A 25,835-nucleotide genomic window follows, 5' to 3' on the forward strand; every position below is an offset into this window, starting at 1 on the left:
AAATCAGAGCTCGTTGTTTTTCCTCCCCAAACCTATCCATCTTCCTAACCTTTCTATTTCTTCAAGCGCATCACCAACCTTCCAGGATTGTGAGTTTACAATTTCAGTCATCTTCTCCTTGCTTTCCCTCAACCCCTTGTTTCTAATTTATTGCCAGATCTTGTCCATTGTGCCACTACTACATTTCATGCGTCTGTTCACTTCTTTTTACCCACATGGGCCATTTTCCGAATTCAGACCTTCATTGTTTCTTTCCTGGATTATTTCAGTATTCTCCTAAATCGGTTCTGTGCCTCAAGTCTCTTCCTTCTCCTAGCCATATTCCACAGTTGCTCAAGAGCTAAGCTGCTGAATAAACTCCAGTGGCCTCTCAATCACTCCTAAGATCAAACACAAATTCTCCTCTTTGGTACTTTGGGCATTCCAAGCACAGGAATGGGACATTGCTGTGAGCGAAGAATAGAGGAACAGATGAAAAAAGGACATGAGGAGAAAAATCATTTCCTATCACCTAAAAAATGATCAAGTCTTTTCTGTCCTATAAATCTATCAACAGATTGTGTATGACCTTGGGGAAATGGGTGGGGAATATAGAATTATAAGACATAGTCCTAGTCCATAAGGAATTTATAATGCAGTAAGAAAGGCTAGATTAATGCATATAAAATGATGAAAAAAATCCAAGGCAGGCTATTAAGTTCTACCTTATTTAGTCCAGATGGTAAGTATTAGAAGTTTAGATGAAGGGCTGGAGTTGCTGGAGAGAGGAGTAGAAAAATATGAATACAATTAGGGCTGGTAAAAGAAAAGGATGAGGACATTCCAGGTGCAGTGAGTTAGAGAAGGATGAGTGGTGTGTCTATCAAGTTTGCAGATGGCAGAAAGCTGGGAAGGATGGCAAATAATGAAAGATGAGGATTCAAAAGATGATCACAGGACAGGATTCAAAAGGGTAGGACGCCAGCAAGATGAAATTGAATCAGGAGAAAGTCTTACACTGGGATTAAAAAAACTTAGCTCCTCATATGCAATATAGGAACAGCTCGTTGGCTGTTTATTTGCAAGAGATCTGGGGGCTTTAGTGAACTGCAAACTTAATTTGAGTCAACATCATGACAAAACAGCTAAGAAATCCAAGACAAGCTTAGACTACATTAAGAGTGCTTTAGAGTTAAGGATGAAGGAGGTCACAGTACTTAAGATATTCTGTTTTGGTCAGCTACATCTGAAGTTTTGTGTTTGGCTCTGCGTACCATATTTGAGCATTTTCGAGGGCAGCCAAGATGGTGAAGGGTCTCAAACTCATGTTATAGGGTGTTTGGTTGAAGAAAGCAGGGCTATTTAGCTTGGAGAAACTTAATGAGGATATAATATCTATCATAAAATAGTTCAAATGTAGAAGACAGATTCAATTTATCTCACTTGTCCCAGGAGAGCAGAAGTAGGATCAGTGGGTAAAAGTTAAAGGGAGGCAAATTTAAATTGTTATAAGGAAAAATTTCCTAACACTTAAGGATCTTTAGAAGCATGATGGGATCCTTAAGAATCTGGGGGTCACTGGTCTTTAAGTATGACCACTTGTAGGTCATTTATTAGAAGGATACTTGTTCAGATATGGAATGGACTGGATGGACACTAAGATTCCTTTCTTCACCAAGATCCCCTGATTTGGTGAATTTGGAATATTCTCGCCATGTTCATTGAACAGTGAAATGTGTGAAGTTGGGGAGTAGTTAGAAATAAAGTTGATGGGAAGGATTTGTAGAGAGAGCCTTGAAAGCCAGACGGAGATTTTTAGATTCAATACAGCCAGAAGTAAGACATAATTGAAGGCTCTTAAGCAGAGCAGTGATATGGCAAAAGAGGTATTTAAAGAAGATTAATCTGGCAGCAGTTTGAAAGATGAATTGGAAGGGGGAGGTTGTTTTAATAATATAGATGGGAGGTTGTCAGGTCCTGAGCAAGAGTGGTGGCAGCTGAATGCAGAGGAAGAGACAGATATGAGATATTTCATAGGAAAAATAGGCAGGATTCGATGACCAATAGGAAGTGAAGCAGAGTGATTTGTCTCAGGTTTTGAACCTAAGTGACTAGCTAAATTATATCCAATCTAGTCCAATAACCTTTTATTAACATCTTATTAGATGCAAATTGTAGGGTTGGATATTGTTGATATAAAAATGAAAAAAAATAGAACCTATCCTCAAAAAGTTCATATTGAAATAAAAGAGCATAGCATTGATAGAGAAAAGAAAATCTTAAGTAATTTGAGGAGAAACGATAAACAGTATTAGGAAATGCTAGAAGATGAAGAGAGGGGATCAAAAGGAAATAATCTTGCTCTATGGTAGTTTCTTATAGGATTTTCCAATAGCAAGAATTTCAAAGATAGCATTAAGGTGAATCCTAATGTAGGAGCATGTGTTTCATTCATTCATTTGACAAACATTTATTAAGCATATACCATTTACTAGGTTATGGCAATTCATAAATGAAGTTACAAGTTCTCTCCTTTATAGTTTAGTTAGAAATGATGTATACAATAAAGCCTCTATTCATCTGAATCCAGTCAGTCAGAATCCTGAATCAAATGGGGGGTTTCCTCTAGTTTTAAACTTTCAGAAAGAGAAAAAAATGGTAAAAGACAAGAATAGTAAGGAGATCCAAAAGATTTATTTTTAAAACCCATCCCCAGGGCACACCCTGGGGTTGACATATATTTAGCTCAACCCCATATGCCTATTACAGCTACAACATCTTACAGTGAAAATTCTTATTCAGAATGATGACCCTGAGGCACTACAAGAATCTCAGTCATCCAAAAAGAAAAATGCAATTACTCTCACTAAACTGTGCTTATTAAAACAGGAAAGTGGACTCAGACATTTTAGAAAGATTTTCAACAAGGGTTGAAACCAAAAGGGGTTTCAGGTTAATCCTGAGTCAACCAAAAAAGCTTAATCAGAACATTCCAGCCCCCAAGCCTGCTAGTTAATCTCTTACAAATGTAATGGGAATCCCATTCAATTATGGAGTCCCACTGCTACTTGAGTTCAATGCAAGTGTAATATTTAGCTTCTGCTCTTATACGATGCATTTTCTACCAACAAACTAAGCAGGAATTATAAGTAAAATAGCAAAGGACTTAATTGAGACTTAATACTATATAATGGAGGAAATAATGAACTCATTCCCAACTTTTTCCTCTTCTCCCCCAACCCAGAAATGAGTACACTCTACCAAGTGATGCACATAGGAAGGGAAAGGAGCACATCCCTAAACAAATCCAGGTCTCAATGTCTTCTATCTTATACAGTCGATCAATCAATATGCATTTAAATATCTATAATCTGCCAGACAAAGACCAGAAAGATGAAGTATTTACTATATGTCAGAAATGCCCCCCCAACTCATGAAATAATTCTGAAAAAACTGTGTCCACCTAAGAATGAATGATTTTGCCTCTTCCACCTTTTGGCATGCCCATTGCAACATGGTCCATGGGGAAGGACTCAGGAGTTAGAAGATCAGGTTCAGATCCTGATTTTACCACTTGCTCCTTGTCTGTCTTTGGAACAAGTCCCTTAGACTTTGTTTTTGTTCTCAAAAACAGGATGCTGAGGATGGATGGCTGAGGAGTGAGGAAGCCTCAGTGTCCTCATCTGTTAAAAGTGACTAGATGACTTTCTTCCATTACCTCTTGTTTTCACCTCATCCTGTCCTCACTCTTATTCATGGCAAAAAGTTCATGACTTTGTTGCCATTGAGGTCATTTGTTCACTCTTCAGGGCTTGATTGTCAGAGAAGTTAGAGTTTCTTAGTTGCTGGGAAAGTGGCATTGGAATGTGGCAAAATCACAAAATGTGGAATCACTGAAACTGAGTCTGAATTCCACGTCTGTCATTTACTACCATGTGATGTTGAGCATGTTGCTTAACATCACTGTTCCTTGGTTTCTTCATCTGAAAAATGAGAGGGCAATGGATAGAGCTCTGGAACTGAAGTTAGAAGACTCACCTTCATGAGTTCAAATTTGGCCTTAGAAATTTACTAGCTGGGCAAGTCATTAAACCCTGTTTTCCTCCGTTTCTCTTTTGTAAAAGGTACTGAAGAAAGAAATGGTAAACCATTCCCTTATCTTTGCCAAGAAAACCTCAAATGGGGTCAACAAGAGATAGACATGAGTGAAAAAAATGACTGAACAAGATCCCTCAAAGGTTCCTTTAAACTTTATTCCTATACTGGGGGTCCAGGCTTGCCAACACCACAAATGCTACTGTTGCTACTTCTCCAATTGAAGTGTTATATACATAATTTTTAAAAAATATAAAACCACCTGGGTAGGGAGTCCCTATTCCAGTGTATTGCTACCCCCACCCCCATACCTTTAACCAATTAGTATCGGATATTTACTTTAAACTATAGCAAGGACTAAATGGCCAACACATTGCAGTATTCATCACCTTGGTTGTAGGGGAAAGTGCCTTCCATCTTAAAGCAGATTTTATTAGTATTTATTTCCAAATACAATATAACCACTGGACAAATCCTCAGGCTTCCCTCGGTCCTGACTGGCTGCAAAACTCAGCAAGGACTCTGGCTTACTTGACCTCTATCGACTTCTCATCTTGACCTTTTGTAGCAATAGCAGGGTCATGTACCCTTGACCTCAGAGAAAGTGCTGGAGGTTGCTCTACCACCCAGAGACCCATAATAACTTATTTTCCTTCTTAAAGTCAAGTTGGGTTAGAATAGACTAAGAGACTCAATTTGGTTGAACAGAGCATTGAGCCTGGCTAGGCTTTGTCAGGGCTATTATCATGGGGATTCATTTTTGCAGAGTGAGTTGAACTGGACGGGCTCTGAGGTCTCCCGAGTCTAACATTCTGTGGTTCTGTGATTTGATGTAATACTGTTTAAAAAATGAAGGATGTCCTCCCTTCCTCATTCCTGGACCATCCTAGTAAAATTACTGAAGCCTGTCCCATTGAGCTGAGGCAACATAATGTAAAGAAGAGTCCTTTCTCTAGGAATTATGAAGACCTTGATTCAAATCTTGCCTCATGTAACTTGTTGGCCTAATCTTTTAGTCTTAATGAGGACTTGATGGATTCCAAGATTCTAAATTTATGATCCTGGGGTTAGTATGCAATTCCTGATTTATGGTTAAGAATTCTTAGGTAGGTCTGAAGTTGTCCCTGACAATCTGAAACGAAAAATATGTTCTAAGAAACCTTGGGAAGTCTTTGGGAAAAGAAGCTAAAGCTTCTTGGGAAGACCTCATAGAACAAATGAAGAATTTGAAACCCCGAGTTTCAGAGCCTCCTATCTCTTGCCTTGACCAGAATAGGAATGTCTGGGATCTTGGTGGAGATTTTTGTCTCTAAACCCTTACAATGGGAGTTTGTCTCTGAAACCCCACTGGGGACCATTAGCAGAGCAATTTACAGCCCCTTCTAGCGCCACACGAGCCAAAGGTCGTTCTGTTATTACAAGACAGGAGTCCAGTGATGGGAAGAGCCAGACCTGAAAATTAAGACCCCCAAAGAAGAGGCCTTCCTGAAAGGGAAAGAAAATGGAGGAAATACCAGTGTTCAGGAGAGGCTTAAGAGAGGGGGTTTGAGGATGCAGTCCTATAGGAATTACGAGGACCATTGCTCTTTTTTATATTTATTTTTTAATCAGGGAAAGTATTCCAGATGAAAAGGCGATTTTATAGTTCATCTCAGCATAAGGCTATAGGAAAAATATACAGGCACTGTACAGACCTAGAATCAAGTCCATATGTGGAAAAGTATCTGATGCTTCCAACTCCCCACAAAAATGTTGTGATTAATCATGCTAAGAATGGCAATTAGATCAAATAAAAGCAACATGTTAAAAAACGGGAGTAGGAGGTAATATGAATATCATTAATGAACATGAGTTTCAATTTGGTAATGTTTTCTCAAGACTGCTTGAAACGTGTCAAACAAACCGTACTGAGAAGAACGTGGGATCGGCTGGGGTCTGTGTTCTCTGGATACATTAGGGAAGGAAACTAGAGGAGAGGAGGTTTGCGACCAACCCAGAGATTTCAGGCAGGTGGCAACAGAGCAAGATACCAGCCATCACGATTGAACTTTGTCACCAGAAAATAGAAACTGAGAGAGCAGGTCGGTGTGTTGGGGTTGGAATCAGGAAGACCTGAGTTCAAATCTATCTCAGACAAATGGTACCTGTGTCATCATGGGCAAGCCAATGCTTCAGTCTCAGCATCAGTTTTATCTATAAAACAGTGATAATTATAGTGCCTACTCTCAAGGTTGTTGTGAAGATTAAATAAGATTCTTAAATGTTTGTTATTATTATTAATTATCATTATTATTATTATTATTATGGCTTTAAAAAGGTCCACTGACTAAAGAAATGAGAAACAGGAAGTTTCAAATGGAAATTTCTTCTTCTTTCCCCTTCTTCCCTTTTCCTCCCCTTTAAAGACTCTGAGATTCTCAACATTGCTAGTTCCTTTCATAGTAAAGGATTGTTTGAAAGGAAATACAGTTGTGGCCCCTGAAGTTATATGGAGCACACTGTATGGATTATAGGAGAGGCTTAATGTGGTCCTTAGGGAACATGAACCCTGAGTTGAAGGGCAGAATTCATTTGGGTTTGTTTCTTTTAGTTTTGGTAGATGTGTTTTTGTGTGTGTGATTGTGTGTGTGTGTGTGTTCAACCCATTTTCTTTGATAAGGATTTGAAGAGGTACACAAAATTAAGGACAATAGATTTAATTAACAAACATTTATTACTTACCCACTATGCATCAGTAACCGTCCAAAGCACTTTGGGGTAGGTATGACAACAAAATCGACTGTCGCTAGCAACAACAGACTTGGATATAGATATTCACAAAATGAATATAAAGGTAACTTTGGTAAAGGAGGAGGACTAGGAAAAGTCTTCTGAACAAGGTGGCCTTGATTTGGGTCTCAAAGCAAACCAGGCATTCCAGAAGGAAGGGGTGAGAAAAATAAACAAAACAAAAAAAAAGTAATAAAGAGGAGCAAAGTTACAGATCTTCTCTGGCAATTAGGAAGAGAACATTTCTACAGTTGGACACTGAATGCAGCTTTAGGTTTCAGGGAAACTGAATAGAGTTTTCATTTTCTGATCAAATGAATGAAACAGATTCACCAAAAGAAATCAAAATTTCCTGGCATTGAATTCTCATAGTATACTTTGTTCAGCCCAGTTTAGTGACATGGACCATAGAATAGCAGATCTGGACCAAATTTGAGAAAAACAAAGTCTAGAGATGTTAATGTCTTGTCCACAATAACACAAGTTGGGGCAGCTAGGTGGCGCAGTGGATAGAGCACTGGCCCTGGAGTCAGGAGGAACTGAGTTCAAATCTGACCTCAGACACTTAATAATTGCCTAGCTGTGTGACCTTGGGAAAGTCACTTAAATGCACTGCCTTATATAGACTAAAAGCAAAAAGCAAACAAACACAATTACACAAGTGGCAAGTGACTTAATTGAGATTCTCTCTCAAACCATTACATTGGGCATTTCCATTTCTACCCTCTGCTCTTCCCTTTCTCCATGAATCCTTGCGTTGGGTTGGGTTGAAGGAGATTCCCTAACCTAGAAGATGATGATAATCCTTAGTTTTCCTTTCCGTGACTCCAGGGCCAGCACTTGATCCCATGGTCCACCCTAGTTGTGCCTATGTAATGGGGACTAAGACTGCTGTGAGTTTCCCATGAGATAAAGGCACTTTGTAGAATCTGAAGGGCTATGCCTGAGTGTTATTCATTTAGCTTTGGGGATGGCACTTGGTGGGGATCGAGAAGAGCTAGGTTCTAATACTGAGTTAACAGTGATCTGCAGGAAGCTGATTCATCTCTTTGGGATTAAGTTTTATCATTTACATAATTTATGAGTTGGTTTAGATTTTCCTGGTCTTTCCTGATCTAAGATGAGGTATTTTGATTCTATCTATACTTTAAGACCACTTGTATTGAAGACACACAGGGTACCATCATTGAATGTAAGATTACTTAGACCTAGGACTTCCTGGAGACCAGGGAGAGGGCAGGAAAGTAGAATTGAGAAAGAGGTGGTTTAGAAAATAGAAGGTTTTGTGAAGTTTGAGGCAAGGCAGGACTTTGAAGCTAGCAGAATTTCTCTTGGCTGTTACTTGTTTCTCTTTTGGTAGAATAGATTTTAATCCCTTCATCAGTCCCCAAATCACTGAGGTTACTCCTGATAGGTCCTTTTGAATTCCTCTATCAATGTGCCTCCTCTTCAGCATGGAAATAACTTTTGGAATGTCTATGCAGGCTCCTCATTCTGACTTCAAGGCATCTCCCTTATACATTACCATAATTCTCTCATAAAGCAACCTCCCAAGGGTTTCCACATGGAGAGTCCACATGCACTCTGCATGCTTCCGACCCCAATTACAAGTAACATGAGTAGCTGAAGCAATTGCCTCTTGAGATTGTTGTAAAACTCAAATTGGATGTTAGACAGTCAGGCATTTCTTAAACTCCTACTATGTGCCAGAGATTGTGCTGAGGATATGAAGAAGGGCAAAAGGCAGTCCCTACTCCTAGTCTAACAGGAATATAACAAGAAAATAAAACATAAAAACAATGATTTTCCAGCAAGTAAATATAGACAGGATCAATAGAGGAAAGCCCTTTCTAATAAAGGGGATCAGGAAAGACTTCTTGTAGAAGGTGACATTTTTGTTAGCATTTGAAGGGAGCCAGAAAGGAGTGATAGAAGGAGAGTATTCCCGTATGATAAAAATACTCAGAATTGGGAATAGTGGAATGATGAGGAGGTCGGTGTCACTGGGCCTCAGAGTATGTGCTAAGGGAGGAAACAAACCTTTATTAAGTGCCTACTATGTATCGTATATTTTGTTAAATCTTTACAACAACCCTGAGAAGTAGGGATTTTTATTCCCCCACATTTTACAGTTGAGGGAATTGAGGCAAACAGAGGTTAAATGACTCAATCAAGCTCACCCTGCTAGTAAGCACCCAAGGTCAGATTTGATCTCAGATCTTGCTGACTCCAAGCCCAGAACTTGATCCCATGGTCCACCCTAGTTGTCTCTACGTAATGGGGACTTAGGTCTAAGAAGACTAGAAATGTGGGAAGACACCAGGTTGTGAAGGACTTTGCCAAACAGATAATTTTATATTTCATCCTAGAGGCAATAGGGAATCCTTTATATGTGTGTGTGTGTGTGTGTAAGAGAGAGAGAGAGAGAGAGAGAGAGAGAGAGAGAGAGAGAGAGAGAGAGAGAGAGAGAAAGGAAAGGTCATATATGTGCTTTAGGAAGATTGATTTGACAGCTGAGTATAAGATCCCCTGGAATGGAGAGAGATTTGAGGCAGGGAGATCAATCAGCAGTTATTGCAATAATCAAGTTATGAGAAGTTGAAGATCTGCACCAGGGTGATGGTAGTTTCAAAAGAGAAAAGAGAATAAATACAAGAGACGTTATGGAAGTAAAATCAGAAGGCTGGGGTAGCTAATTGGATTTCTGTTGAGAGAGAATGAGGAGTCCTCGATGGACTCCTCTGCACTCCCCAATTACAAGTAACATGAGTAGCTGAAGCAATTGCCTCTTGAGATTGTTGTAAAACTCAAATTGGATGTTAGACAGTCAGGCATTTATTAAACTCCTACTATGTACCAGAGACTGTGCTGAAGATATGAATAAGGGCAAAAGACAGTCCCTACTCATAGTCGAACAGGAATATAACAAGGAAATCTGATTTGAGGTGACTAGGAGGGTGGTGATGTCCTCAACAGTAACAGGGAAGGTCAGAAAGGAGGGTGGGAGAAAGATTATGAGTTAAAGTTTTGAACATGTTTAAGGTATTGTTCAGTTGCTTCAGTTGTCCCCGACTCTCTAGGACCCTATTTTGGGTTTTCTTGGTAATGGTTCTCAAGTGGTTTGCCATTTTCTTCTCCAACTCATTTTACAGATGAGGAAACTGTGGCAAATAGCATTGAGTAACTTGCCTGGGATCACTCAGCTCAGAAGTGTCAGAGGCTAGATTTGAATTCAAGAATCTGCATGACCCCAGGTCTGATATTCTGCCCACTTTGCCTCCTACCTGCCCCTTTCTGAAACTTAGCATAGGCTTAGTTTCCTAGAATATTTAGAGATTAAATGCCAAACTTGGGGTCATGGAAAATCTTTGCAGATTTTGAGAGTTAGATTTCTCCCTACTCTAGCTCTCTGTCTCTCTCTTCAATTATTTTGTTATACCTTTGAAGGAAAAATGGAGGAGAAAGTAAGAATAAAGCTAGGGATCCCAGGTTCATAGAGCCAAACCTTTTCATTTTACACAATTAAATCCCCATATCTAGAAGTCTAGTAACTACTCTCATTAGGGCAGTTAGGGAGCACAGTAGATAGAATGCTAGACCTGGAGGCAGGAAGATTCATTTTCCTGAATTCAAATCCAGTCTGATGCACTAGCTGTGTGACCTTGGGCAAGTCACATCACCCTGTTTGCCTCAGTTTCCTCATCTGTAAAATGAGCTGGAAAAGGAAATGGCAAACTGCTCTGATATCTTTGCCAAGAACACCTCAAATTGGGGGTCATGAAGAGTTGGACATGACCGCAACAACTCTCTCATAAAAACTTGACATGGTATGACCCCTCTTTGATGATGCCAGGCTGACCCTTTGTGATCTCAGCTTCCATTTCTAGATAGTCACTAACCCTCTTGATAACAAACATGCTCTTGCAAAAAAAAAATAACCCCCCAAACAACCTGATAACTATGTGCTCTAAAATTTGCAAGGAATCAGCATCAAACTCCCTGACCCATCATTTACATACTCTGTTCTCATTTTGTAGAGAATCGCTGTGATATTTTCTCCTCTTCATGCTGTCCTCCTGACTTTCTCAATCTTTCAATAATCCCTTCTAGTACCTTAGCGATCACATCTCTCCTGGTTTTTTAGTACCTATGGATGTGATTTGTTTGAGGTGACTGGGAAGGATTAAGAGAAGTGATCCAGAGGAGGCAAGAGGCAGGAAACAGGGGACAGATGATAGAAAGCTGGGAAATTGGTAGAAAGCCAATCCCCGCATGTAGGGACTCATTCAGCCGAATAGAGAAGCTTGTTTGGTTTCTGCCTTGTATCTGTGGTAGTGTGCATCAATTTGCAGGGTCTTAGGTGCTCGGCCCTGGTGTTCTCAAAGAAGCAGCCTGCTTCTGTAATAATGAAGCCTTGTTCAATGGCAGCCCAGCTCTCATCCAGGTCCAAAGAAGAAAGAGCAGAGAAGCGCAACTCATTCCTACAAGTCTACACTTTTGATCTCTTGGCCTTGTTTGAATGGTTTGGGACTGATGCTGGCTTGCAGGGTGCCATGGACCTCTGTTTTGGGGTTGCATTGTAGACTACAAAAAATAGTGGGGAAAAAAAACCTGGAAGAGGTCTCAGGCTGGTATTTCAGAGCTTTCTAGTAGCTGTCTTTCTTCCTTAGCTCTTTATTTCTCTCAAACGCCTGCCGCCTTTACGTGTTCCCAGCAAGACTTCGATTTCTTTTGGCCTCTGGCTAAAGAGGAGTCTGACAGAGTTACCCAACACTGACTGGTTTTGAATGTGCACAGCAAGGGCTGAATAAAAGCCATTTGTGAGCCACCTTTTCTGCCTTCTCTACACTTGCCGAATACTCTCTAGGCTGAAAAGATGATTCTGTTAGCCATTTCCGTCTAACCATTCATGGAATTGTAAGGACTGAGAAGTGGAACAGAGTTCAGAGATGGCCTAGTCCTCATTTTAGAGACTGTGGCCAATAGAGCCCAAAGGACTTAATAAAGATTGCACGGGCCATAAGTAGCAGGGGTGATTCCAACCCACTTTCTCTGGCTCTGGATCCAATGTCCAACACTGCATCAATAATTCCTAATTTCCTAAGAAGTAAGAGGGGCATGGGAAGAAGTAGGACACTCATCCCTGCCATTTGAATATCAAACAAATGGAAAAAATATTAATTTTCTAAGCACCAGAATATAATACCAAAAGGTTTTGGTTTTATATTCTTGTTGCCCTACTGATGGGGGAAAATATATCCAGGGAGAGGGTGTGTGCTGTTTGTGTGAGGGGAGGTCCTTACGTGACTGCCTCAGTCACTGCAGTCATGTTCCATTCTTCATGATCCCATTTTGGGGTTTTCATGGTAGAGATACTAGAGTGGATTGCCAATTCTTTCTCCATCTCATTGTACAAATGAGGAAACTGAGGCAAACAGGGTTAAGCGACTTTCCTAGAGTCACACTGATGGTATCTGAGGCTGGATTTAAATTCAGGAAGGTGAGTCTTCATGATTCCAAGTCCTATTCTGAATCCACGTTGCCACTGTCCCAAGGGACAATCAAAAGTCAAAGACAGTATGATTGATTAAAGTTCTGGAACTCAAAAGGGGTTGGAATCCCCAGATCACATTTTGAGAACCATTGGTACACGGAAATCCTAGGGAGGAAATTCCCTCTAATAATGCATTTTAGCACCTCCTTTCCAATTTGTAGCCTCAGGAAATTTTTTGAGAGATTGAATAACTTAAGGTCAAACATACAGTATGCCTCATAGGGAAGGCTTGAACTTGGGTCTTTTCAATTGTAATATTGGTTCTTTATCCACTGAGCCAGGTTGTCTAGGTGCCACAATGGATAGAGCACCAGCCCTGGAGTCAGGAGGACCTGAGTTAAAATATAGCCTCAGACACTTAATAATTACCTAGCTGTGTGATCTTGGGCAAGTCACTTAACCTCATTGCCTTAAAAAGATTAAAAAAAAAGAATGCTAGCAATAAGCAAACAAGTGGAAGAAATTTGATACAGATGGCACAGCCAGGGATGAGCAAATCCAAGGGATCAGTGTGTGTGTGTTTGTGTGTGTGTGTGTGTGTGTGTGTGTGTGTGTGTGTGTGTGACCTGTAAGGAAATCAGTATGATGACTGACTTAAGTAAAGCTCTGAGAGAGTCTATAGTAGACAGTAGCAGAGAAGAAGCTTAGATAAGTAAAATGAGGCATATGGTGGAGGACTCTGAATTCCCAACAGTGGAGTTTTGATTTGAATTTCATTTCCATTCTTTCACTGGCGGCAAAAAACAGTTGAGTGGGAAGGGGAGAGGATGGTACTAGAATGAGGGGACCATTGTGAGGTAACCTAAGGGTGATTAGACCCCTTAGGGGTATACATTGATGGGGGATCAGAGGAAGAATGTGGAGCTGGCAGTTACTACAGGGAGGTAGAGCTACCTCCTGCTCCAGAGCCCAGAGCCCTGGATCAAAGCTCTACTCATGTCAGGTTCTATTAAAAGACAATCAAAAGTCATTAAAATTTCCTCCAAAATGGGTGGTGTTGGGGGGAAAGATGCTCTTTAGGAAGGTTAAATTGTTAGAATAGTTTAGTGATACATTATTGCTATAATTTATATGTGAAGTAATGAAGACTCTATAGGATCATGCTTGCATGTATGTTTAAACATTTTTTAAAAAGAGTATATTACTATCTTGGTTTCTTTTTATCAACTTCATTTACAAATATATATTTCTAATCTTCCACTACTCATCAGGTCACTCTTGATATGACACAATGAATAATTGTGTCATTGTAATAAATTGTGATAAAACAATTAAAAAAAAGAAAAAAAGTTCAAAGTAAGTAAAGTATCTATAGAATAAAATAGTATTTATAAGGTTCCACACCATACTAAAGCAAAAGGTGTATTTTTCCTTCTCGTCTTTGGGGTTAAACTTAGCCATTTTAATTCTAAGGGTTTCTCCTTTATGTTTCGGATATTCTTTTCATGAATTGGCCATTTGGCGTTTTCCAAACTCTATTTACTTCATCAGTTTATGTAAGTCTTCCTACATTTCTGAGTTTCTCATAAATAGAATTTCTTATGGTATAATAATATCTCATCATAATCAGGAACCACAATTTAATTAGTTATTTTCTGGCTAATTGGAATTGACTTTGGCATATGTCTAATTTTTATTTATCCATGGGAGCCGAAAATAGGGATAAAATGAACTACAACTCTTCAGGGAAGTTAACATCCTAAAACTCCTCCGTTGTCCATGCTTAGGCCTGAGATGCCAAACTAGCTGATCTAACGTTTTTATTCTTTTCCTGTTTTCAATCTATCCTTGACTAGAGGACTTAAAAATAGGGAGCAGCCAAAAACAAGATCTGGAGAACTATTATAAATGAAGGCCCCAGACAATCTAAAAAACAAAAAAGCCCTCATCAATAAATTTACTGGAAAGACTTGGAGGTAACTTCATCAAGGATCAACCTTCCCTTCCTTTAAGGCTCAAGCATTATCTTACAATTATTGGCTCATTTCCCCTTCCTCTAGTTCTTCATTACATTTTATATCCTGCTTCTGAGGTTCAGATTTTCGAAGGTAGCATTTGACTCTTCTTCTGCTCTGACCACGGCCTGTGGGAAATTGGAAAAGATGCCAGACATCTGTTTAATTCTGTGAGTTTGGACTATAGGTCAGGTCTGTGGAATGATCCGGGATCCTGGAGTTAGCACTTGGTGAATCAATAGCTGGTAGATTCTCATTAAGATCCTTAATCTTGGGAAAACTGGAGTTTTTAGGGGGGAAAAGCCCCAAAGCATCTTTTACCCAGAGACAGATCACTAATGAGAACGGGGCAACTAGGGCTATATTCCAGAGTAATGTCTTTATCTCTTTAAAATAACAATGGCAAAATTTAGGACTAGTTCATAAGAATAATTAGTAAAAATAGGAAAATACTAAATGGTCCATTTACTCTTCCTTTTTTCCTTTTTTTTTAAATTTTTGCAAGGCAATGGGGTTAAGTGGCTTGCCCAAGGCCACACAGCTAGGTCATTATTAATTGTGTGAAGTCAGTACTCAGGTACTCTGGCCTTTAGGGCCGGTGCTCTACGCCACCAAGCTACCCCTCATTTGCTGTTCTAATACCCTTATATGAGGTTCCCTGTTCTTTCCACTTCCCTTAAGAGATTACAGGGGTCTTCCCTCTGACCCTTATGTCCTGGTCTGTCTGTCTGTCTGTCTCTCTGTCTCTCTCTCTCTCTCTCTCTCTCTCTCTCTCTCTCTCTCTCTCTCCTCTTAATTTGTCTTAAGATGTTGATTTGAGAGGACGTTCATTACTTGCTCTGAGAATGTCTACTCTGATGGATTCCATGTTTAGTCTTTGTGTAGACTTGTCTACTGTCCAGACCCCTATCCTGCCTCCTTTCTCATGTCTGGTTTCTCAGTCTATATGAAAAGTTTATGCCTGCATTTCTTTGTACACCTGGCCTGTTGGGTGACCAGGATGTACTCCAAAATCCAAGCAGGTAAATCTCAAAGATGTTGCTCTGATGCTGCTTTTGAGCATCTTTGAGTATCTTCCTTCACTTGAGAAATGTGAGATTGAATACTTTGCTCTGGGACAAGTAAAAGACATCCACTACCTGCATTTTCTTCCTTCCTTCCTTCCTTCCTTCCTTCCTTCCTTCCTTCCTCCCTCCCTCCCTCCCTCCTTCTCTCTCTCTCTTTCCTCCCTCCCTCACTTCCTTCCTTCCTTCCTTCCTTCCTTCCTTCCTTCCTTCCTTCCTTCCTTCCTTCCTTCCTTCCTTCCTTCCTTCCTTCCTTCCTTCCTTCCTTCTTTCTTTTTGATTTTTGAAAGGCAGTGGGGTTAAGTGACTTGCCCAAGGTCACACAGCTAGTTAATTATTGTGTCTGAGGTCAGATTTGAACTCAGGTCCTCCTGACTCCAGGGCCCACTGCACCACCTAGGTGCCCCCACTGCATCTTTATATAATCCTTCTGTTTAAGAGTGGTTAACTTTAGTGGAGTGAGCATTGTCTCAGGAGTCTTAGGAGCTGAGTTCAAATTCCATACCATGTGACATATTCTCCATGCCTCAGTTTCCATATGTGTAAAGACTTCCAAGATCTCTTCAAGCTTTAAAACTATGAACTATAAATTCAGGTACCTTGAATAAGTACTACAAATTCTATAATGAGGAAAAAATAAGTAAAGTGAATTAGATGTATGTGTGTACTCAGGCCTTTTAGTAAAGGGAAATGAGTAGTAAATAGATACTTCCCAATCCCATTTATGACATGGGGTATTTGCTTTGCAGGAGCAACTAGCTTAGAGTTTTAGTGGGGGCTCCAAGAAGTCAGGGATTTGCGGTGGAGTTGGGGAGGGAACAGTGAAATTAAATTAGATATCCTGATAGAAATGAAGAGAAAAGGAGGCTCCCAAATGCAGTCTGCAGAACCCAGTAAATAAAACATGAAGCCTTTCAACCAGTCAGTAAAAATCCGACAGTCATCACAGCTTCTCTCCAAAGTCAAAGCCCCCCCCCCCCTTGTTTCCCTGGCTGACAGATCTGGGAAAAGGACGTGTGGTCTTGAAAAGAATACTCTTCTTCAATTCGAGATTAGAAGGCAAAGCCTTTGCCAGTACTTTTGGGAAGAGAAGAGGGGGAAGAAAGACGAGAAGTGCTCCTGTCAGAAGAGGCTCTTTTCAATCAACAAGTGATGGAATCAAAGGCAACACTGGCGGATTAGATGTATGTGTGTGTACTCAGGCCAGAGAACCAAGTCTGGGCATTTCATAAAATGTGACACCTTTTTTTTTTCCCTGAATCTGTTGACTATTTAGTATTTGGTGGCTCCATTTTTCCTTTTATTATCTTGTAAAATAGACCTCCCCATCGCTTCTCAGTAGCATTGGAGTGCCCCCAAATCGATCATTTGAAGCACATCAATACTTGTACCTTCCCTCCCTAATATTTTAAATTAAACTTATTTTTAGTCCTGATTTGCTTCGGACCCTGAAATAGTCTTAGGGATGACATATACACACATACATAATCATGCATGTTTAAATATGTATAGAGATTTGCACACACATACATATAGTTATATTCACACACATATATACACATGAATACACATACTTATATGCATCGATATATGCAATATATGCATGACATATCTCTATACACATATACACACATAAATACATATATGCATATGGATATAAGTATGTTCACACCAAACACACAAACACACACACACACACACACACACACACACACACAGACACTGGCCAGATAGAAACTTGTAGTATGGAAGACCTGAGTTCATAATCCTATTTATAGATAATTATTAGCTGTTCAACATGGGGCAAATCTCATTATTTCATCTACCTCATAGGGCTGTTTTGGAGATCAAATGAGATAACATGGTCTATATACATATATATGTATATAGCTATGCTTTACATTAGGGTCCATGGCTTTCTTTCTTTTGTTACTTTCTTTAAAATACAAAAGGATCATTGGACACAAATTATAGATTAAGCAAGCTTTATGTTTGTATTATCATGTCTCTCTGGTGACTTTGACAGGGTCTTCACACAGTAAGTGATAAATGTTAATTATTTAGTTAATAAATACAGTAGTTTTTATATCATATCATACCGTAGTTAATAAATGTTGATTTCATTGAATTGGAACAAGACGTGGATGAGGATGCTGCCCTATTTTCTGAACCTATAAATATATATATATATATATATATATATATATATATATGTATGTATGTATAATTTATATAATTCATTTCTTTTGGTGATTCTATGCCTAAAGTAAAAACCCATTCTAGGTAACTTGCATATCAGATACATTTTTGTTTTTATATTCATATTAGTTATTTATTGGGGGTTTTTGATTGTTTGTTTTGTTTTTTTATCTAGACCTATTATTCCAAAGTGCTAGGAACTTGTGATGAAACTGGCTACCAACCTAGTTTGCTAACCATTCTGCAACTTATGACCTTGGATCTTTGTCTTGGGGCACTGTGGGGGTGACTTGCCCAGGGGTATAGAGTCAATATCTATTCAGGGTAGAACCTGAACTCAGATCTTCCTGATTTAAAGTAGGTCCTTTATTGAGAAACCACAGATTCATGGAGGGGAAGGCGGTTTCCCAAAGGAATGGGCACTCTGAACATACATTACAAGAACCCTCCCCCTTCATGAAAATGAATTTGACTCCCAAGAGAGAGGCAGGACTGGGGAACTGAAGAACACCTGCTTTGTCAGAGAGACTTTAGAACTTTAGAACATGAGCTCTCTCTGATGCTCTGTGGGGTTCACTTTTCCAGGACTTCCCCAAACCTCTTTAATAGAGTTAAATATACTAATCTATTTATACGTTGCATTACACTTCTTCCCAGAATAAAGAATTATTCCTTCCACATTGCAGAGATTAGGGACATGGTGCCTTGGTGATCTATAAAATCTGTTTAATTTTTTGGCCTCCCTTCATACCAGAGAAGAGGTCTGAATTAAAAGATAAAATATGTTGATATTATACAATACTATACATGTTTTTATGCATTGCTGAGTTTCTAAACTTTTTCTGTGTTTTCTGCTTACCTTTGCATATGGTTTTCCTTTTTCCACTTCTGTAAGACTTCCCCCAAATTCCCTTTTAATCCCTTATTCCAACCCATAATACATTAAAACCACAATGGAAAAGTCATAATGTGGAAGGGAGGACTGTAAGTTTCTTTTTTGTTTCATATCCTCAGTGCCTCTAATGGGGTCATCATACAGTGGATGCTTAATAAATGTTGATTACATTGAATTGGAACAAGACTTGGATGGAGGATGCTGCCCTATTTTCTGAACCTATAAAGAAATCAGGAATTATCCTTAGCAGCTTCTAAATACAAAGACTCCTGCCAAACTCTTATTGACATTTTGTTAGAGTGAATTTGTGAAGACATCATCATCCATTATCAGCAATAAGAAGAAATTCTTTAAGGAAATTCCTTAAATTATGAAGGCAATTAAATTAATGTCGTGAATTCCTTAAATTATGTGTGATCTTTATAATTCAGAACTTGTTCTGTGTGATCCTCCCCATTCTTGACCTTAGCATTAGGATACATGGCTTCCTTTCTTTTGTTACTTTCTTTAAACTACAAAGGAATCATTGGACACAAATTCTAAATTAAGCCAGTTTTATATTTATATTATCATGTCTGTCTCTCTTAGCTTTGAAATGACCTAAAACATTAATTTCTCGCGTCCTGGTTCTCCCTTTTTTTTATTCAGCTTCAGTTGACTGGTTTATGTGAATGAAAGAGGAGCTGGGTGGCATAGTGGATAGTCATTAGGAAGACCTTAGTTCACATGCAGTCTTGGATAGTGACTAGCTATGTGACCCTGAGCAAGGCACTTAACCCTGTTTGCCTCTTGAGTTGGAGAAGGAAGTGGCAAACACTCCAGCATCTTTGCCAAGAAAACTCCAAATGGATCACAAAGAGTTGGGCATGACTGAAACGAAAACAAAAATCTGTGAATGAAAAGTCATTGAAATTGGATGACTTGCCCAAGGTCACTCAGCTAGTTATTATTCCAGAAATTTTTTTCCATCCCCATATCAATGTGCTTTTTCCCCCATTTCAATTTTGTTAATGTTTTATCAGAAACTTGTTTTTAGAATCCCTTTCCTTTCTCCCCTTTCTCCTCTGGGATGCCCTGCTCCTCCCCAAGTCTCAGCAAGATGAATCCTCTCTGTACATTTTTCCCTTATTTTGGCTTCCTCCTTCCCACAAGTTCTCTTCAAGACCAAAGTCACAAAATTCCACCACACTTGGGGATCCCCATACTTACCCCCAAATCTCTCTACTCTCCTCTGGTGGAGTCAAAGTCAACCTATATTTCAATTTTGCTTGACTAGCCCATAGTCGATGTATATGAAAGAAATAGGATCTCCAAAAAGAACCGCTCAGCCAAAGCTCTGGAGTCTGGTGAACCTGCCTGTTTATAAGGCATGGTTTGAGGTGGCCTATTCATTGGCTTCACAAAACTTTCCCTTAAAATTTTGTGATAGCAACACCTTCCAATCATGCCCAACTCAATGGACTTGAGTTCTTCTCAATCTCAGGTTCATTACTCTATCTAGAAAGGGAAGACTACAGTAAGTAGTTTTATCCCTACATCTTCATTGAGTACCGGAACCAATGAAGATTGCCTTTGTTTGTCTGACTAGATCCTTTAATGAAGTTTCAAACTCTCCTTTCTTCACACCCATATGTGATTGAGTATTAATTTAGTGATCATGGTATACCCTGATCCTACAGTCCCTGAACCCCCTTCCCCCCGATGCTTTTGATAAATTTTCTTTGAACAGATGGGCTTTGTGAAGTTGTAGGACCTTAGGTCCATAACTTATTTGCATTATGACTAACCCAGTGAGTAAGCCAAGTGAAATAGAGCTTGGTGACTTGGACCCTCATCCACAAGACTCTGTTCTAAGGCTGACAATGAACTCCATAGAAGTTATTTAATAGTTCCATGACAGCAATGTTTTTAGGGTCAAACTGACCTTACTGGGCAGACCTAAGTCTGCCATAACAAAAGATAAATGAATTAATAAGCTTGCCCTGCTGCAGCAGAGTTACCATGACCCCTCTCTTTGAGAATGGAGCAATTTCCCAAATTCCCCAAACCTGGGGGTTTGGGCTACTACTCTTAGGCAAAGATTCTGCTCTTAATTCTAAACTATTTTAATACTGCCCTGGTGACATGACTGTGAGAGGTGCCAGGAGAATGTCACTTTGCTCAGCCTCCAGAGCAGAGTATTTGGGGGGAAGGGAGAAAAGGAAAAGGAAAGAAAGAAAAAAGCAATCTTGGCTTTGGTTCAACCTTGGGAAATAGCATGCAAGATGAGAGTTATTGCTTCTGAAAGGAACTGGGTTTGAGCTTTAGGGTTTCCAGGTACAAGAGTGTGTGCACACCAATAAAAGTAAAACAACAGATACCATTTCTAATAATACTTTCAGGTCTCCTCCTAGGGCTCTGCTCACAAATACCTCTTTGAGGTAGGTTGTGAAGTAATGACAGTTGACCTTTATAGAATGTTTAAAAGTTTGCCATGCCCTTTATGTATAGAAACTCTCTGGAACCTCGCAGCAACACAGTGGGAAAAGTTCTGTGGGCATTAAAAAAATGTATAAACCAATTTTACAAGTGAGGAAACTCCGAGATCATAAGCCAGTTACCCAGAGTTGCAGAGCTAGTAAATACCAGAGGACTATTTGAACCAAGTTTTGTGGCCTTCAGATCCAGAACTATATGTACTTCATCACAGCTAATAGCATCTTCATTTTAGTCAATCAGCCAGCATTTATTAAGGTCCTCCTGTGGGATAGTCACTGGGTAAGGAGTGAGAGCTCAAAGAAAGGCAAAAACCAACCCCTGACCTCAAGGAGATCACAGCTTGCAGGCAAAGACGTTCAGTGAAGATCTAGAAGGGATATACTGGAGAGAGTTTCAAAGGGAAGGTACAAGGAGAACTGGTCTAAAAGCTTCTCGTTGAATATGAAGCCAATTCATCAGGATTGCTAGATTCTCATGCATTTTATCACTACCCCAGAGTATCATTATGCTCATTTTATAGACATCACTAATTAGCACTTATGTCATTGTTTGTTCTTCTTTCTCCAAGAGGATTATGACATCAGCAAGGAGCTGGCAATGACTTACAAGTAAATTGCATTTAAGGTGTATGTGTATGGGGCGGGGGGGCAGGGCGGTGCTGTGCAAAGACACCATTCTCACTCTCTCCTCCAGGATCACCTGGGTCCAGGGGCAATAGAACAGGAAGACTCGACATGACCTCCAATATAGGGGAAGACCTTCACCCTTTTGGAGCTAAGGTCTTTCCCAGATCTCAGCCCATTCAGTGATTAGGCTAGGTAAAAATGAAGCAAAGAATGACCCCTTCTTTACAAAAAAAAAAAAAAAATAACCTGGGAAGGAAGATCCTCAGGGTTTCTGTCTTGAACAGAAACATATGCTATTTACTCCATCTGATCTATCAGAATCCAAACAAGGACCAAGTGAGGATTCGTCTGGGACCCATGCTGGCCAATCAATGAGAGCCAGAGTGATTTGGGTTTACAGCATAGTCCATAAAATTGAAATCTAGCTCCCCAAATCCCAAGATATCTTGCTAGATTTTAGCGATCAAAATTTCTATTTCTTTGAGCAGACCACCCACAAGAAGTATACATATGATTTCCTATATGTATGTAAGAGAGAAAGAAGGAAGAAAGTAGTTAGGAGGAATGGAAGGAAGGAAGGAAGGAAAGGGGAGGGAGAGAAGGAGGAAGGGAAGGAAGGAAGGAAAGGGGTAAGGGAGGGAGCTAGGGAGGGAAGGAATGAAGGAAGGGAGGGAGGAAGGAAGGAAGGAAGGAAGGAAGGAAGGAAGGAGCTAGGTTGTCCAACTGGAAAATGACAATTGGGTCCCCAGTGGGGTAACTTCTATTACTCACAAAGCATTTATATATCCTCCTGCCATACACCTTTAAAAAAAAAGCATTTAAAATTTATCCTTATCTCAAACTTCCTGAAAGAGAACTCACATCAGTGTGTCCTTAACTCTTAATTCTGAAACAAAGTTCTGCTCCCCTCTCTCAGCCCAGCAAAGTCTCCTGAAGTAATTCAGGAAATGACTGGACAAAGGTAAAGGAACCTTATTCTATCCCCAGAATAAAAGTGATCTCTTTTCTCATTCTGGGAAGGAATTAGGGGAAAGCTCTCTTAGGAAAGAGCTTTTCTGAGTTCATCATTGAGCAGCCCAGAAAGAATCTTTTTTTGAAGTATGTGATCCCCAAGGTATTGAATGGTTTAGGAAAATGATTCTTCAAGGGTAAGCAGAAAGGTAAGTGACTACTATTCTGTCTGAGGAAATAAACAGTTAACTGAACCATTATCTAAACCCTTGACCCTCTAGTTCTTGATTGGGAAGGTGAAATATTCATTTTTCAAGAATCCTCTAAATCAGAACTTCAAAATGACTTTGGTTAGAGAGAGAGGATTCTGTTTGTTTGGATGTTTCCCTCTGTAAGCAGAAAACTACTTATATTTATATTTATTCCTGGCAGGCATGTGCCTTAAACCTAGAATATTTTATTGTATTAATAAGTAAAAGACCTTGGATTCGATCTCAATGCTTAGGATAAAATTCAAGAATAGTTCCCCATCTTGCTCAATCCTCCCCCCATTTCTTCTAACCAATAACATAGATCTAATTCAGGAGCCCTAGATTGAAGACTATATGACCAGAAGCTAGAATGGTTTTATACTCAGACCTTAAGGGAATGAGGACTAGAGAATTATTCTATTTTGAGAGGCATTAGGCATTAGGAGGGGTAGCTAGGGGCCTAGAGTCAGGAAGACCCTAGTTCAAATCCAGCCTCAGACACTTATTAGATGTGTGACCCTGGACAAGTCGTTTAATCTATTTGTCTCATTTTTCTTAACTGTAAAATGAGCCAGAGAAGGAAATGGCAAACCAAACTCCAATAGGGGTCATAAAGAGTGGGATATGATTGAAATAATTGGACAGCTAAAACATCCAAAAAACCTAAATTCTACCCCCAGCACAACCAGCTGGGTAGATTTGAACCCTTCATAACCTCACTGTCCCTTCATTTATAAAATGAAGAATCTGTACTCTTTGTATGATCATGGAAGGTCACCCACCTCTCTGGGCCTCTATCCTCATATTTAAAATGAGGGAATTGCCCTGGAGTTTCCTTCCATTTCTGCATTGACATTATGTAATCTTTGTGTTGCTGCTGGCCAGCTCAAAAATGAATTGCTGCTTCGATCTAGGACTGGCACATCAACCAATCAACCAATGTAAAGCAAGAGCAGATGGGTGAAAAGCTATGTTTTTGGTACTTACAATATCATTTTCCCTGACTTTTTCATCATACACCAGTGGCATTTGGACTCTGTGGCATTGGGACAAAATGTTTTGGGGACAGAAATGTTCTCTAGTGGAGGACAGATGCAAGTTTTCTTTTCTTATGCAAGCCCATTTTTCAGAGTATGCTCTTTAGAATATAAGAATGATTTTGTCTCACTCTTTTCCTGCATTTTTTTCCTCCAGAAGTTCTCAGCATGGTGAGGAGGTTGCCCTATATTATAAATTGGTCATTAAGTAATTAATTTTTGTTCATCATAACTCATGAAACAGATAAAAATTATAGAAAAGCATTTAGTCCTCAGTGCCTTTCTGGTAGAACGATGGAAAAGAGTGCAAAGGGTGTCAAAGACCATCTGTAAAAATTAATTGTTGGTACTCTAAATATACAATTCTTGTCCAGTGGCAATTCTTGTCCTCTATTGGAGGAAATGAATCATATCCCTAATTGACTGTTTTCTTTCTTTCTTTCTTTCTTTTGGCTATAAATAAAATGAGAAGACAAGCAGAAATTGCAATTAAATGGATGCATGGGTCATAGGTTCTCCTCAAATAGGCAGATAAAGGACTTAGTTTTTTGGGTACTGAAAAGCAATTAAAAAAAAACAACTCACAAGACCCTTGGTTATTCTGGGACAACAGCAGTGTAATTCTCATGGGGAACAAGACAAAGGTAACCAACTCTACCCACCACTTTTGAGTCTTGCTCCCTGGATGATTTGTATGGGAAACAATTGGTATCAAAGAAATTTTCTTAGTCTGAGTAAATAGCAAATTCAGCTCAAACAGAACTGCAGGAATTCAAAAGACAAATCTAACCTAAACCTGAGTCCTTCTACTGGTGGCTGACTTCAGTTTTGGGGTTTAATTCACAAAACAATGAAATCACCCCTGAGGCTATAGATAAAAGGACTGAAACTCTTCCACTAAACTAGAAAAACCACAAAGCAGTATCATTTCAGGCTAAGTCTAGTCATCAGCCACAGGAGCCACAGGGAAGCGTGTGACTGCAAAGGGCTAGGAGATAACAGAGCAGGAGAGAGAACAACCTACCTGTTCAATGTAACTCAGCTACATTCAGCAGCATGATTCAATGACATCATCAGTTCAAACTGATGACATCTTTAGGCAAGGTGAGGAAGAAGCAAGTGGCAGTAAAGAGGCAGGTTCCAGCTGGGATGCAGTTGCTTGTAGCTTCTCCACCAGTGCTACCTGGTCCAATATGTCACGTCAAGGGGCAAAGATTAGATTAGGAAGCAAATCAGATCTGAGCATTAAAAAAACCCCAAACCTTATGCTGACAGCAATATAATTTTAAAGGCTCTTTGGATCATTTTTATAAGAAATTTCTAGAAGGGTAAGATTCCAAAGACATGGAAAAGCTCAAGGATAATACTTTTAGGAAAAGATGTCTGAGAAGACATGGCAACTACCAAGTCATATGCATGTTTTCTCATCTCTATAAATTCTTTATGAGTAGTAATCTTGGGTGAATATATATATACATATATATATATATATATATAATATGCTGGAGAGGAAATGTTTTTGTAGACTGTTCTCTATAGATGACTATATCTTCACAGTTTTGCAACTAATTGAGTATACCCCATCATATTATGTCAATATCTGAAATATTTTTAAAAAATTGACTTTAGAATAAAAAATCAGACACAAAGTTTCCTCAATGAGTTGTCTTCTGCTCTTATATTAAAAAGCACAAAAGTTGTATCCAAAAACTATTTTCAGTGATACATTGATTATTAACTTCAGCCAAGGGACCTGGAGAATATCTTGCATAGAAACCAAATGAGAGATTCTTACTGTTGACAAAGTTCTTTAGATCTTCCTGTTTAGATCCTCCTACTAGCATTGTTACTGCCATTTGCTACTTCCTCACCTTGCCTGAAGTTCCTTAGCCATATCCCTCATTCATCTTTCAGGATCCACCTAAGTTGAACTGATGATGTCATTGAGTCATGCTGTTGAATGTAGCTGAGCTACATTGAAA

The sequence above is a fragment of the Macrotis lagotis genome, chromosome 8 (genome assembly GCF_037893015.1).
Source record: "Macrotis lagotis isolate mMagLag1 chromosome 8, bilby.v1.9.chrom.fasta, whole genome shotgun sequence".
NCBI lineage: Eukaryota > Metazoa > Chordata > Mammalia > Peramelemorphia > Peramelidae > Macrotis > Macrotis lagotis.